The 14,342-nt window shown below is 42.4% G+C and overlaps 1 protein-coding gene across 2 annotated transcripts in view; it reads right to left on the bottom strand.

Annotated features, from left to right (window-relative positions):
- The window catches only part of LOC139205837 (zinc finger protein 516-like), a 41,560-nt gene extending 29,361 nt beyond the window's left edge, over positions 1-12,199 (bottom strand). For both annotated transcript variants that reach the window (XM_070836166.1, XM_070836167.1), the window contains exon 1: positions 12,118-12,199. The gene's annotated coding sequence lies outside the window, so the exon portion shown is untranslated. The remainder of the gene's footprint in view (positions 1-12,117) is intronic.
- Positions 12,200-14,342: the final 2,143 nt, after the last annotated feature.

The following is a 14,342-nucleotide window of genomic DNA, read 5'->3' as shown; positions in this document are numbered from 1 at the left end:
AAAGTTTTTATTTTAAATGAAGCAAACTGTCCTTCATATGCCAGGGAACGCTGTGCAATCAGTGTGTATATGAATTGCACACTACACTCCTTTGCTTTTAGGACCTAAAAACACTTTTGGAAACATTATAATAGGTTTTCAGACTTTATATTTATTGTGTAAATTAGCTTTAGTTTGGTGTAACATACTCAAACAATGTGTTGTTTTTCATGTTTAGTAATTTCACAGGTATTTTCTCAATGGTGTGGCATTACTTGAGCTCTTATTTTGAAGGTGCAATGCCAGAAGGAGGCATAATGCGCAGTAAAAGTCTCGCACAGGGTTTATCAGTATTTCTGTGGGACACAATAGGCTCTCTATTTTATAACATGTACAATGTAGAACAAAGCTTCTGTGTTAGTTACTTAGACACCAATAATCAATTGGTAATAGTCATTCTGGGACTGACCCTGATATTAAGGACTGACCTAACTGTAAAATGCTGGCTGGAAGCCCTTGCATACAGAGAGGGAGGAGATAAATGCCTACATTTGAATGCAGTTAGAATATGATGAGACAACCTACTACGTCTGAACTCTTTCAAAAACACTCTCTTACAATTAGTTGTAAACTTCAGATACTTGTGGTGAGAGTATCATTCATTGCGTCAATTCAAATTCATTTAAAATCGTACATAGTCATCACAGAATATCAGCTCCATTGTGGGATGTTAATTGGAGGGGCAACAGAGGGTAATAGAGGAGAAAGCAAATGTTGCATCAAGCAGTCGTGTTTGCGCAGCTTTCCCTGGAGAGATCAGACACTTCCAACGGGAGTTGCCTGCATCAGCCAGGCAGCCAAACAACCATTAAGACAGCCAACCGGCCAATCGGTAACCGCCAAAAACCAACACGCCTGTTACACAAGAAATAAGTGACAGAGGATTACGTGCACTGTCATTCTCTCCACATCGCACCAGTGGACAGCTTTACACAACACACCGTGCCAAGCCCAGGCTCAAAGACTGCAGGATGGGTTACTAAAAATGGAGACAACTCACTCCTGGACACACACACAAAGAGAGAGAGAGAGAGAGAGAGAGAGAGAGAGAGAGAGTGCTCTGGTTAACTTGCATGTATTTGTATGAATCGAAGATAAGAAAATGAAATAGTGGAGTGAGGGAACTGAGGAAAACACAAAGCTTTATCTTACAAAGCAAAAACAAAGAGACGGTGACAGCCATCGATATTCAAAGGGTCAGAAGGAGTTCCACTGTAAGTACTGAATCAAGAGCAGCAATTATGAGCTAAACTTGTGTAACACAGCGAACACAAGAGACTGATTGTTACAACAAGATGATAATCGCCCCTTTACTGCAGATCATTGTATTGTTGCTATGAGGCATCTTAACTCATTACATTTTTATTAAAGAATTAATCAACACCAGACTTGCTGAAGTGATTCTGATGAGATATTTTGAATTGGTCCCATACAGGTGGTAGTAGAATTTGTTTTAATATAGTTTCATTGTATGAAAAGAGTTTCAGGGGCTTTTCCACAATGACCATTTGGAATTCCTCAAAAGGTTTTATGAGGGAAAAAAAGGCACTTTTAAAAGATACTGAAATTTGGAACAACATACTCGGCTGGTTTAATTGAAGAGTTGGCAGCACAGGCCTTCAAAAATCCTGAAACATACAGGTATGTATCAGATCTATCTGGGACAATGATGCCTGTGGAGCCTGCTGTCCAGGTATTTAAACCTAAGCATACCAACTGCCTGTGGGACTCCTTGCTGAAACCTCGCTGTGAAAATTCAATATGCATTTAAAAGTAGTCATATCGGAACAACAGCGAGCTACAACCTTAAATAAAAAAAAGTGATGGTGCACCCATAGCACCTGCACTCTCAGATTAAGACGGTTCAGTGTAACACATTTACTGTCATAAAAATGCAACCTTTTTTCTTTTTTAGTTTTTTCTAGATGAGGAGCGCAGGCCACGGTTAGACCTGCCTCTCTGTTTGAGACTAAGTATGAGATTATGACTCCATAAATGGGTCAGATTCTTCTATGTGATTTATTGGGGTTTGTGTTTTTAGGGAAGGGAGCCTTTTGTGGCCATTCTTAAGACTATAAATTGGGTGATTTTGTGGAGTTGGTCAGGTATAATCTGATGGGATTAGCGGCTATGCTCTTTAAATAGAGTTCTACGGCCAGGGATTAGATGATCACAGCCAGTCAGCCTCAAGAGCAACAGATTTTCATCTCTATGGTTTTAGTTTAACAGAAAAAAAAACATAAGCAGTCACTTGAATAATACAGTAGATCATGCTGTGTATCGATGTTTGTGCGCAACTCAAATGGAATATTGAAAAGAAAATCTAATGTGTGAATGCAATGAAAGTGGGATGTCTACTCTGCAGGTCTCTATCATGTCTTTATACTTCTGAGCTGATAACACTAGAAAACCTCAAGTATGGGGATGTGTTTAGGTGGGATGGTTGTGGGTGGAGGGGGGCAGTACCAGGGGCCCCTACCTTCCTCCCCTCAACTATCCTCCTCACATCTGGATACAATGTGGAAACAGGGCACTGAGGCCAGGGGGGTAGCTGAGGGGAGGCTGTGAGTGTGCTGGGGGATTCTTTACAAAACATCAAGAGCCAATGGAAAAAGGTGGTGGTGGTGCTGCTGCTGCTGGTGGATGTGGGGCGGTGGGGTTGTGTGTGTTGTGGTGGGGAGGGAGGGGTACTAAAAAGCTCCCTGTCTTTGGTCTCTTCTTCCCTGTGTAGTTGACTGCAAGGCCCCGAGCAACAGACAGACAGAGAGGCAGCTGGGAACTGAGGTTAGCAGCAAAACAGTAGCCCAGGAAACATAACGAGAAAGCACAAATCCAGATGAGGTAAAAATCTGGTGCTTCTGCTCTCAACAGGGTAAATACACTGGGGTGAATATAACAAGTAATCAGGTTTAGACACTATTAAATACAGGCAAATCAATAATGCATAAAACACATGCACAAAAAGAGGAGATTTAAAAGGGTACTGCACAAATTTAACATTGCACTTCCGCAGCATTGTTTCATTCGCAATGGACAAAATCAATTCGGCAGAGTCAAAGGTATCAATAGGGATGACATGGCCTAGTATTGTTTATTATTATGTCATGCTTTTTAAGTAGTTCACAGCAATATATAGCAACCATTTCTAGTGATACAATTAATTAATTAATTAATCAATTAATTAATGTGCATAAAATGGATAGAAGGATTAACCATTAAAAAAAAATGGTAGCTTGCAGTAGTAATGGTGCTTTCTATTGGTCTGATGGTTCTGAGTGAAACAATCTGTCACAACAATCCCACTTTCAGTCTGTGTCTATAACTTCTAGGTGTAATATCTTCCGATGCCTATTTTTAGAGGGAGCTAGTGTTTCATGTTTTTAAGGCTTTCCAAGACCTGCAGATATCCTGACAGTGCAACTCGACTGCGGGCACTTCAATCAGATATTCCTGTCCGTCGTGTTAATGTAACCCATAGTACTCCCTAAGACCTGCAAAAAGACAGAAAGCCTTTTAGGTGAAAGTGAAAATAATCTCTACGAGGCGATCGACAATAAGGGTCTCGCTTGAGAGCTGTCACATATGTCACATACAAGTCAGAACAACGCTGAAGTGACTGAGAGGTGAGAATTTGTGATATTTTTGTCTGTAGGAGGCTTTCTTTTCCATGTTTTGCACACATGTGACAGGAAGACAGAAATATAGAGGAAATGAAGAAGAGTATGCTTTTACTTGTTTCCCCTCTTTGCTTTCTTGCTGAATAGAAACCCTCAGAATAGGTAATGGATGCACATGGCTGCCACCCGCTTGCACCCAGCTTGCCTGTGTCTTACGTGCATGCTTGGAGTTGAACTGTATCTCTGATCAACATGTGGATTTGGGATGAGCTAGTTAGCCCCTGGCTGACCCTCCTCCTCCTCCTCCTCCACCTCCTCCTCCTCCTCACCTATGTCCTCAGTGACCCTGAAACCTGCTTGAACCCACCAGAGGTCCTCTACTACTCCCTATACCCTGTCTGCCAACATCTGTTCAATCCCTTCACTACAGAGCAGCATTCTGAGTATAACAGCCTGCCAGAGCATCTCTGTCGCAAGTATTGCCCACATTTGGATTTTCAAACTCTTAGGTTTGGCTGATAATAAAGCTTTTACATTGCATAAATGTGCTCACTTGTTAGTATAATTCATTCTTTTGACTCTTTTTGAGACAGCCAATAGTTTCTGACAGCAAACTGCCCTCTGTACTTCCATATGAATGGGTCTGCTCAGCCAGAGCAGGATTTCTTTTCTTTTCCCACAGCAAAAGGACAAAACAATAGTGACATCCAAGCATGTCAATGACAGTCTTGTGAAGCTCATTTAAAAGCAAGCAATCACTTTTACTTATTGTTCTTTGGGAGTATGAATTTGTAAGAATAATTGTTGTGTTTGTGAATTGTAATCCCATCATTGAAAAACAGAAACATGTCTATTTCCTCAGTAATGATCAGAAAAACAAACATTTTTGACAGGATCCAAGTCCAAAACTTCAGTTCATCTGTGCCCCCCTCTCCCATACATGCACACACACACACACACACACGCACACACAGTAAAACGCACCGTGGCAAGGTTAGGCTGACATCAGCGGCTAACGATCAGTTCCTCTGTGGGCTGAATGATTAGCTGCAGTAGCCTGGAGACATTTCCAGCTTGTTTCCCTGAGTTGGTCGGACATGCAACATCACTGGCCTTCAATCTGCACTAACTACGTGCACTCTTCCATTCTCTCTGTACCAAAAAAAAAAAAAAAGAAAAGAGAAAAGACTTTTACAGACTAATAGATGATGCTTATACAATGTAGTGAATGTGGGGCAGTGATTAAAGAGGGAGAGCAGAGAACAGACATGTACGTTTGTTTTATATAAAGTTGTTTTCATACTCAAATGGAGTAACAACAGTTGTTCCTTGAGGGAGATAAGACAACTGTGTGTGTGTGTGTGTAAAAGGGTGGAGTAGGTAGAAGTTCAGTTACATATTTGCACCAAAGTGAAACTAAAGTGAGAATGAAAGGTAACAAATATTTGTAAATACCTGTGTTTATCCATAGCTACCTGTTTTTTTAAAAAAGTTGTATTTAGTATGCAAATGAAGTCTGTTTGTGGCTGTTGTATTTCTGCTTCACATGAATCACCTCACAATCAAATCTTCGATTACTCTATTTACAAAGTTTGACCTGGTGTGGGTGACACAGCTGTGTATTTGTCTGCACCACCACCTAAAATTTAATTACTTCCCTTTATTCTAAAACAGCTGCAAACAAAGCAAGACTTTCTGTGCATCCTGAGCATTTTTTTTCCTACTAAGGACCCTTAAAGAGAATCCATATTTGTACAACCTCAGACCTATTTAATTTTGCGTGGACTTTTTCATTCCCATTTAGAGTGGGTTTATTAACTGGAACAGAATGGTGAATGCTAAAAAGGAGCCTCTCTGCTTAGGAAGCGGCTCACCCAACCCCCACCCACCCTTAATGCCCTCTGGGCTGCTGTGAGTTTGGATTAAGTTTGGGTGCCATGTCCCCTCCCTACCAAGCCCGGCCGTCACCCCTGCGAAGCAGACATACAGAGTTTGTGTGGCCCATCAAATATGGAGAAGGCCATTATGAAGTCCGCAGTCTTGCAGTAAGATAAATAGACGAGATAGACAAGGTAGGAAAGAATGCAGAGGCAAGAAAAGCTGGTTTTACAAATGATTAGTCAAATACATGATGTGATGCATTGTGTGAGACACAACAAAGCACGCATACATTGATCTTTATCACATGTCCAGTTCATTGCTGCAATACACCCTGTTTTCCGTTGATCAGATTGCTGTTTATGATGATGAAGAATTACATATATTGAGGCAATTAAGGGTGAATCAATGCCAAAAGATGTTTCTGTCTCCTTTTTAAATCCCCATTTTTATGCTATTTTAGTATGGTATGAGTGCATGTGTGCGTGTCTGTGGTATGCGGGATGTGTGTGTGTGTGTGTGTGTGAGTAAAGCAGTGGATCAATAATGGTAGTCTACTACAGTGACATCTGGGCTGGACAAAGAGTGCTGCTCCTTCCCCCGGCAGCTCTCCCCTTCTCTCTCTCTCTCTCTCTCTCCCTCTCTCTCAATCCCTGATCGCAGCCACGTGGTTCTCTGGGCTATTTCTCCCAGCTAAGCTTATTTCTCTTCTTTAATCCCGCAGCAATCACAGCAACAATGCCAAGCGTCGGTTCATAGACGCAGGCAGAAATCTATTAACTATGATCACTATGTCAGCTAAACCTGATAAGCGCCGCTAATGAATCCAGCACATTCAGCTCAGCGATGTGTGTCTGCAATTGTTACTTCATCAGATGATCAATAATACATAAGATGGAAAATCAACATGAAAACCGGCTGCATTTGATCTAAAGTGAGATTCTACTTTTTGTATAAACCCCAACACATCCGATTCAATGCAACTGATGAAATCTATGCACTGACAAGGAGCTCTCCAAGCTGCTTGCATCACAGCAGGCCCGCGCGCCCTCAGTTAATACAAACGGAGCTGCACTGATAAATGGGGTCGATATCCAACCCTGATTATCAGATTATCAGCCACTCAGTGTGGTCCACCTCTGATTTAAGTGATGGCTCCAGCCTTCGCACGGCTGATGAAATTATTATTAATTAGTGCAACTTCTAGTATTTTTTGGTTGTGGTAGTCTGAGCAGGCAAAGTGTAAGTGGAGCTATTTGTGGAAAAGTGTTTGAACAGCAACCAACATTTTGGTATCAGTTACTAATCAGTGTTTTTTCTCTTGAAGTACTTACACTGACTACAGCTAACACTGGATCAAAGTACATTCTACCAAACTGGAGTCACTACTAGCTGAATATTTCAGCAACCGCAATCATCTTCTTTCATCACTAAAATATGCAGAGGTTGTGCTCATCACCGGGAGCGATCTCAATATTGAATGACTTAAAATGATTGTAATCGTAAAGCAGGTGTACCTTTTGTTTTTACTTCAACACTCAATAATGTAGCTCCAAACTTTACTTCTAATTGACTGCATTAGGGTGTTAATGCGTGACAGTGTCTAAATATGATGTCAATATTTAGACTTTTCTAATGTACATTGAGAGAGAAAACATGGAATATTGCTGCAACTAATTAGTGTGGGCTGCTTCCACACCCACATGCAGCTGTTGTTACTTTGGGTGATGACAGGACATGTAAAAATAACCGTCATCTTTTTATTAGTAAAGGCACGGTGTGCTGAAACATCAGCATAAAGCTATATTATTAAATAATTAAAGCAAGTTTTCTTTTTCAATTAACTGACTTGACATTAACTTGATTGCATGTCTGAATATCTTTTCTTTATGCTAATAAATCGGCTGTTCATACGTTTGCCTTTTAGAGGATTTCTCCCTTTGTCTGTTTTGCCCTTTCAGCAGAGCCGATGAACTTCACGCTCCCCCACAGGCTTGGAATGTGAATAAACTGCACCAGGTCTATCTAAATCTGCGCATTGTGACATGCTTAACTTCCTCTATTTGATACAAGTGCAGCTTTGTTGCAAGAAGAGCTCTAATGATCAATTTCTTTGAAAATATCCATGTAGTCTGGCTTTTACTGGGGAGTTCTGGAGTCCCATGATGGCATCCTGTCTCAGAGGGGTTTTCCACCACAGCAACAATGGACCTCTGGTGAAAACTGAATCTATATCGCACGGGTAAAGTTTGTTGATAATAACCTCAGCACAGAATATCAACAATCAGCTGCTTTGATAAAAAAATATCAGCGTGCGCAACAGTTGAGCTGTTCCTCTCCTCCCCTCCCCACCACCACGGGCGAAGGCTAAAATGGCCCTGCGCCTAAATCCCCCTGCCAGCACCTTCCCTACCCCCCACCAACTCTAACCCCTCTCCTATCTTAATCCTCCGATTACTACATCATTTTCTTTGGGTCTAATTTAGATAGCTATCAAGCTTCACACTTTACTACCTGGCCAGTGCCGCTTGGCTTGGCTGAGACTCGATTGATCCATATGGGTGGGGAGGATACAGGTGTGACCCAAATAAAGGGATTAACTACCCACCTGTTACCAAAGTTTCAAGAAAATGAGAAACCAAGAACAGTTTAGCAGTGATGAATGGACACATCCATAAACTGGAAATGTGTAGGATGACAGTCGCAGGAAATGTAAATTCCCTCTAAGTAAGCAATATGTTTCCCATGGAGGGCTCATTTATAATTTAATCCAGGAGCTCAGTGTTTCTAGGCTAACACAGAGAGATTGCCCTTTCAGGCTGGAAACCCCCACCATGCAGCAGGGAATCAATGCCGTCACCACAGAACAGACACTCAGACCTCGCGCTAAAATGATGTGTGTGTGGACCACCAGCAAAGGAGGAAGAGCACCTCTGACTTATACTTTTTTTTTTTTTTTTAAATTTTCATTTTTTGTTTCAGCTGCTAAAATGGGTTTGCGCTTGTTGTTTGCAGCCTCTCTCCACAATCCAACCTCAATAATGGCACAGAAAGTTATTTAAACCAGTGGACGCAGATACTTCTCTGTTTTCATGTCGGAGGGCCTGATACAATCTAAAGCACAACAAGGAAGAGTCGAGAGACAGAACAAAAAGAACAGGACGCATTAGACTTCAGCTTACTGACTCTAGAAAAAAACATGTCTTGTGACTTGGTATCTTTTTTTTCCCCATATTCATTCTAGCTCAAAGCCACGCAGCACTAACGTGAGCAGTTTAGGCAGAGATGAAGAAGTTGGGGGCACAGCAGGGTAGCAATTACTAAAAAGGACTGAATGGACTCAATCTGTGACATACGATTGCACATATACTGCCTAACTAGCCGACTCTGGAGCTCCTCCAGATGTGAATTCCACAAGGTGCTGGAAACCATCCACACTTTCCTTTATCCATGCTAACACTTGTCAGTATTACATTAAGAAAACCAGTTTTTCCATCAATGGTCTCTACAAGGAGATCTAGACAGTGAAGCCACTGCCGACAGTACAGAGATACTAACAGGGAGATGTAGCTACCTGACAACAAGTGTCAATACAAATCTGCTTATAAAAATGTATTGCATTGAGGCAAAGAGAAAATTCTTCAACCCGCATTAAGTGATTTATTTCACGAAGTTCAAATGATGAACACATATACAGAGATATGGAGAAGCACTAGCACTCATTTGAAGTTACCGGCTCATCAGTAATAATGGCAGTTTTTTTGCACTGATATCAATTAAACAAACTCGCTTGGTCTGAATTCTCAGGGCAGTGACCCGTTCACCCGTGGGCTCAGTCGCACATTACACAGACTTTATGCAAGGGTGCTGTCAGGGTCAGTTTATTGTCCAGCCTGACTGATTTGGACATTTGCGTTCTCACATGCAGCTCCTCCGGGTGACGTCTAGATAGACTGCAGTCAGTGTGTGAGTGTGGCTTAAGACAAAGCAGCAGAATCAATAACTTATCAATTAATTAAAAAAAGAAAAAAAAAAAAGGTTTGCTCCATATCCAACTCTGTGATATAGCCTAAAAAGATCTGCTACTGCCATGACAGAGTCTTTACAGTGTTGGACCCCCCTCTCAGCTGGTGAAGGTAAATGACTATGTCCATGGTGAAAAGGCACAAGGCAGTAATGAGTAATGAAAACAGCCGAGTTAGTGCTGCCATTCAGTAAAGGGCCTGCTGCTGTGGAATGTGAGGCGCCATTCATTCACATGGGTTAAAAATGCATTTCTGCCACCACAAAGCCCTGCCTTGTCCTCATTGTTTCTCACCACACCAATAAAACACTTCCACATTCTGAAGGCAGAAGACAAAAAATTAAATTGCTAATTTCACTCCCACATATACACGGGAAGAATTACGTGTGTGGGGGGGTAGGGGGGGGTTAAGGGCAGGGGGGTGGGGGGGGCTGAACTTCACAAAACAGTCTTTGGAGGAGATAAAGAGTCACGGTAGAGTTGAAAGTTTGATCATGATAAGCACGGGGATGGAAAAGTAAGCACACAAGCTGCTTACAAAAGACAAACAGTCCTATTGACAAAAGCCAAATGTATGCAGCATTTATGCGGTGTATGAAAGGAGGCACAATGGTGGAAGGCAATCAAACAGAAAAAGCTTCACTTGAGTCATGTGTGAGCTGTAGAGGGATCGGTTTGTGAATATGAGAAATCTGTGACAGGCTCTGAGATAAAATGAAAACAAACAATTTTCCTGTACATGCTCTGACGCTCAGGGATCACGTTCACAATAGTCAAGCACGATATGTCACATTTAAGCACAGCTCATGTTCCTCGTCTCCCTCTCTCAACAATGCTCAACAAGTGATCTCAGACGTGACAGTGTTTAGACACTCGCATGACATAATTGGCTAAGAAAAACACTTCAACGTTGAAATCGTCAGCTAGGGTTCCAGGCTTTAGGTTTATGGTTTTGCCTTGGATAGACAAGTCAAAAACAAGTGTGAGCTTAAGTCTGCCAGCACACCGAAATCAATTAAATGTTCAGAAAAGTATTCATTTACATTTTCCCTAAAGCTTCAGTGATTAAACGTTCCTCAGACTATTCATTAGTGTGAAGAACAGGTGGCACTTTAAGGGACTATTTATTAGCTAACAGCCAATTTGGGGAAGTTAGTTCATTTATTGTTGTTGTGCGGTGCTGTTTTTACTGGTTTAACCACAGAGTGAGAGCTGCAGGCTGCGGAAGAAATGTTTAACATAATGTCTGAAATCTGACATGGGGGAGACAATGTAATCCTGTCTGCAAAACAACGCTCTCCCTCCCTCGCTCCCCTGTCTCTGTCTCTATCTCTTTCTGTGTGTGTGTGTGTGTGTGTGTGTGTGTGTGACCTTCCACAGGAGAAAACACTGTATCTTTAAACAACTAAAGAGAAAAAAAGCAATACACCGCAGAAAGTCAATATCGAAGGAGGGGGGGGGAAGAAATGCTGTCAAGTAGAGACAACTCAGTTGATGATCCCATGCACTCTGTGAGTTTGTAAAAAAATGATTATTACAAGAACACTGAAGGGATACCACCCTGAATACAGCGCTTATATCACCACGTACTAACAGAGACATTGTACGCTCAAGCAATGCACACAGGAATACTATAGTGGTGTGTGTGTGTGTGTGCGTGTGTGTGAGTGTGAGTGTGTGTGTGTGTGTGTGTGTGTGTGCTCCACCAACACACAGTCAGCCCTACATAGTATTCAAAGACAAAATTCCAACAACGCCAGATAAGGCAACGCCTACGTTTTTCCCCCCGCTGTATCATTTGTATTCCTTTAACTATAAACACCGTGGAAGTGAGCATGTTTTGACACAGGGGCGAGCACGTACGTGCGTGCACACACACACACACACACACACACACACACACACACACACACACTCTCTCTCTCACTACTGCAAACTATGCTTTTACATAACTACCTCTGATAACTACTCCAGCCTTCCCCTCAAGGGAGGATCACTGTGACAATCCAATAATATTCCTATGGCATAACTATAATAGGTATCTTTAATGTTAAATCACTTCAACTGTGACCTATTATGGATTATTCCTCCTATTGTCACCTATATGTTACAGCTATTATTCTCACTTACAGGCTCCTGCTGCTGGTTAGTAAGTTTACAGCTGTCTTGTGCTACTTTATGACACCGTTCTATCACCTGCAACATTGCTGGACTGTTCATTAGAGAACTTAATACTGCTGTTAATGGAAACAGCACCCTCCCTACATGTATCACGGGATTATTGTGGCTCTCTCTCTCTCCCACCCTCTTATCAGTCAAACATTCCTCAAAATGACCCTTATCTCCGTTATAGCACATGTACCTTTGCTGCCCCTCTCTTAAGCAGTCCTCTCTGCGCTCTTGTGAGGAAATGACCAGGTTAAAACCAGAGTCTCTACCAGCTACAGATTGTACTACAGGCTGTAGCAGCAGCAGCAGCAGCAGCAGCAGCAGCAGCAGTCTGACCAACGCACAATCAAAATAACAAACAATGATGATTACACACAGTCACTTCCTTACCAGTTTAAACACCGCCGGGCTCAAACACTGGCACAGAGAGAAGAAGAGCGGTGCAGCTCTCCAAAAGCAAACAGAAAGAGTGCAGATCCAGCAGAGATAAGAGGACACACACTGTCTCCCAGAGCCGCGACTGACAATAGCGACCCGAGCTTCAACTCTGAGAAAATCGTGTACAATTATTATCTCTGGCGAATTCCTCGCTCCTTGTGTTGTAGAACAGTGCAGGTTCTCTCTCTCTCTCTCTCTCTCTCTCTCTCTCTCCCCTCTCTCTCTCTCTCCTCTGTGTCTCTCACTTGTCTCTTGTCGTTTCACTAGCGTTGCCTTCAGGTGCCGTCGGACATGTCTCGGCTCAACAGATAAAAACTGGGCAAACGTAGGAATTCCGTGGTGGATTCAGTGAGGTGGTGAATACTGGGAGCTTTCAACGGCATCCAGAGCTCATTGATTTAGTTTGCGTTTTTAAATTGGAGTTCCCTACCATATTTGTACTTATGCATATAGTAGCCTAGCCTATAATAAATATCAGTGAACCTGACGTATGTTTTTTTTTTTTTTTTTCTAATTAGTAGTCCTAAGTGGGTGGCATTGTACTGTGGGGTTTTAGGTGAATTAATAACATGCTAGTTTTAAAAACTTGCATTTCAGGGGTGCATTATGTCGATAGCAGGGTTGTAATGATGAGTTGATTAATTGTTTAGTAGATCTAAAGAAAATTAATCACCAACTATATTCTAATGACATTTGAAGACACTTATTTTGGACTCTACGAAATATTCTCCATTTTAATTGAGCAATTGATTAGAAATTATTATTATTCAATAATAAAAGATAATTGTAAGTCACATTAAAACTTGGTACGGATTTATTCACGCAAAATAAACTTTACAAGTGAACACGTGATTAATAACGTTATATATATTATATATTTATTGCGATATAATATCTTGTTTGCATATGCTGCATGTTTTGTTGGTAGAACTGATTTCTGTCTCTCTATAATGACATCGAGTGGGACCCATGCCCACTCCATTTCCCACAATTCACCCATCTAGGATATAAGGAAGTGCACTGCTCACATAGATGTTCTCGTGATGACACACATGTGATCGCCGTGCACCCACCTCTCTCCCCCCTACTGGTGTCACATAAGAGATTTGCCCCCCCCTCCTCCTCTCTCCCTCCTTCTTAAATAATACCAGCATTTCTAATCAAGCTCCTGCGTTTCGATAGTGGGATTGGCTGAGTTTACGGGTGCACCTGAACGCACCGTGAATGGAAATGAGCTCTGCGTGTGAAACGGCGAGGACGAGATCGAGGGCGAAAAAAGGAGAAGCAGAAAAGTTTGTCCCCGCGGTGAAGTCCTTGTCACTAAACCTCAGTGCACACACACACACACACACACAGACACACTTCACTGTGTCTTTGTTTCATGTGAGTCTCCGTCGCTTCCTACCAGAGGGATCTGCTGCTGTATTCGTGTGTGTGTGTGTGCGCAATTTAAAGTGTCCATAGAAAAGGCGACACTGACCAATCGTCCCCAGCTCACCAGCAGTCCCATCACCTCTCGTGCACAGTCGCTTTCGTGCGTGAAAAAAAAAAAAAAAAAACTATGTTGGTGCCACGAGCAGACTGCGCCATCCGTCATCGGGCTGTGAGCCTACTTTTGCCCGCATGTTTTGGTCCAGTCACCACAATGTCAGATAATGGAGTTAAGAGGAAAAACATCAGTCATTAATTTGGGTTTGTCTTGCAACCCTCACCCCCCCCCCTCACCCCCACCTCCCCCAATGTAGTCCTATTGTGTCCCTCCACCGTAACAGCAGGCTCACATCCTGTAGGTGCATCATCACTTGGGGGAGAAAAAAAAAAAAAGTTACATACATAGATCCCCCATCACACACGCATGAAACACCCGACCCCTCCTCCCTCGCCACATGTTTCCGCCCCCTCCCAAACACACACACACACACACACACACACACACACACAGAGGCATGCAGATGAGTTGTGGGAGCTTGAATTGGCGCAGAGATTGAAAGAAGAAGAACTGCGACGCATCAGACACCTTCCAGCGCTCTCAGATCCTCATATTAATGAGAGGAAGAGTCGTCCCGGCTGCTGGCACCTGTGCCTTGCTCAGTGGCAGTTGTGTCATGTCTATTATGTAGGACACGACTTCCTAATATGGATACACCCCCCCCCCCCCCACCCTCCTCCTCTTATTA

Source organism: Pempheris klunzingeri, chromosome 8 (genome assembly GCF_042242105.1).
Source record: "Pempheris klunzingeri isolate RE-2024b chromosome 8, fPemKlu1.hap1, whole genome shotgun sequence".
Classification (NCBI taxonomy): Eukaryota; Metazoa; Chordata; class Actinopteri; order Acropomatiformes; family Pempheridae; genus Pempheris; species Pempheris klunzingeri.
The sequence above is the reverse complement of the archived record's forward strand: the minus strand, read 5'-3'. Positions and strand labels throughout refer to the sequence as shown.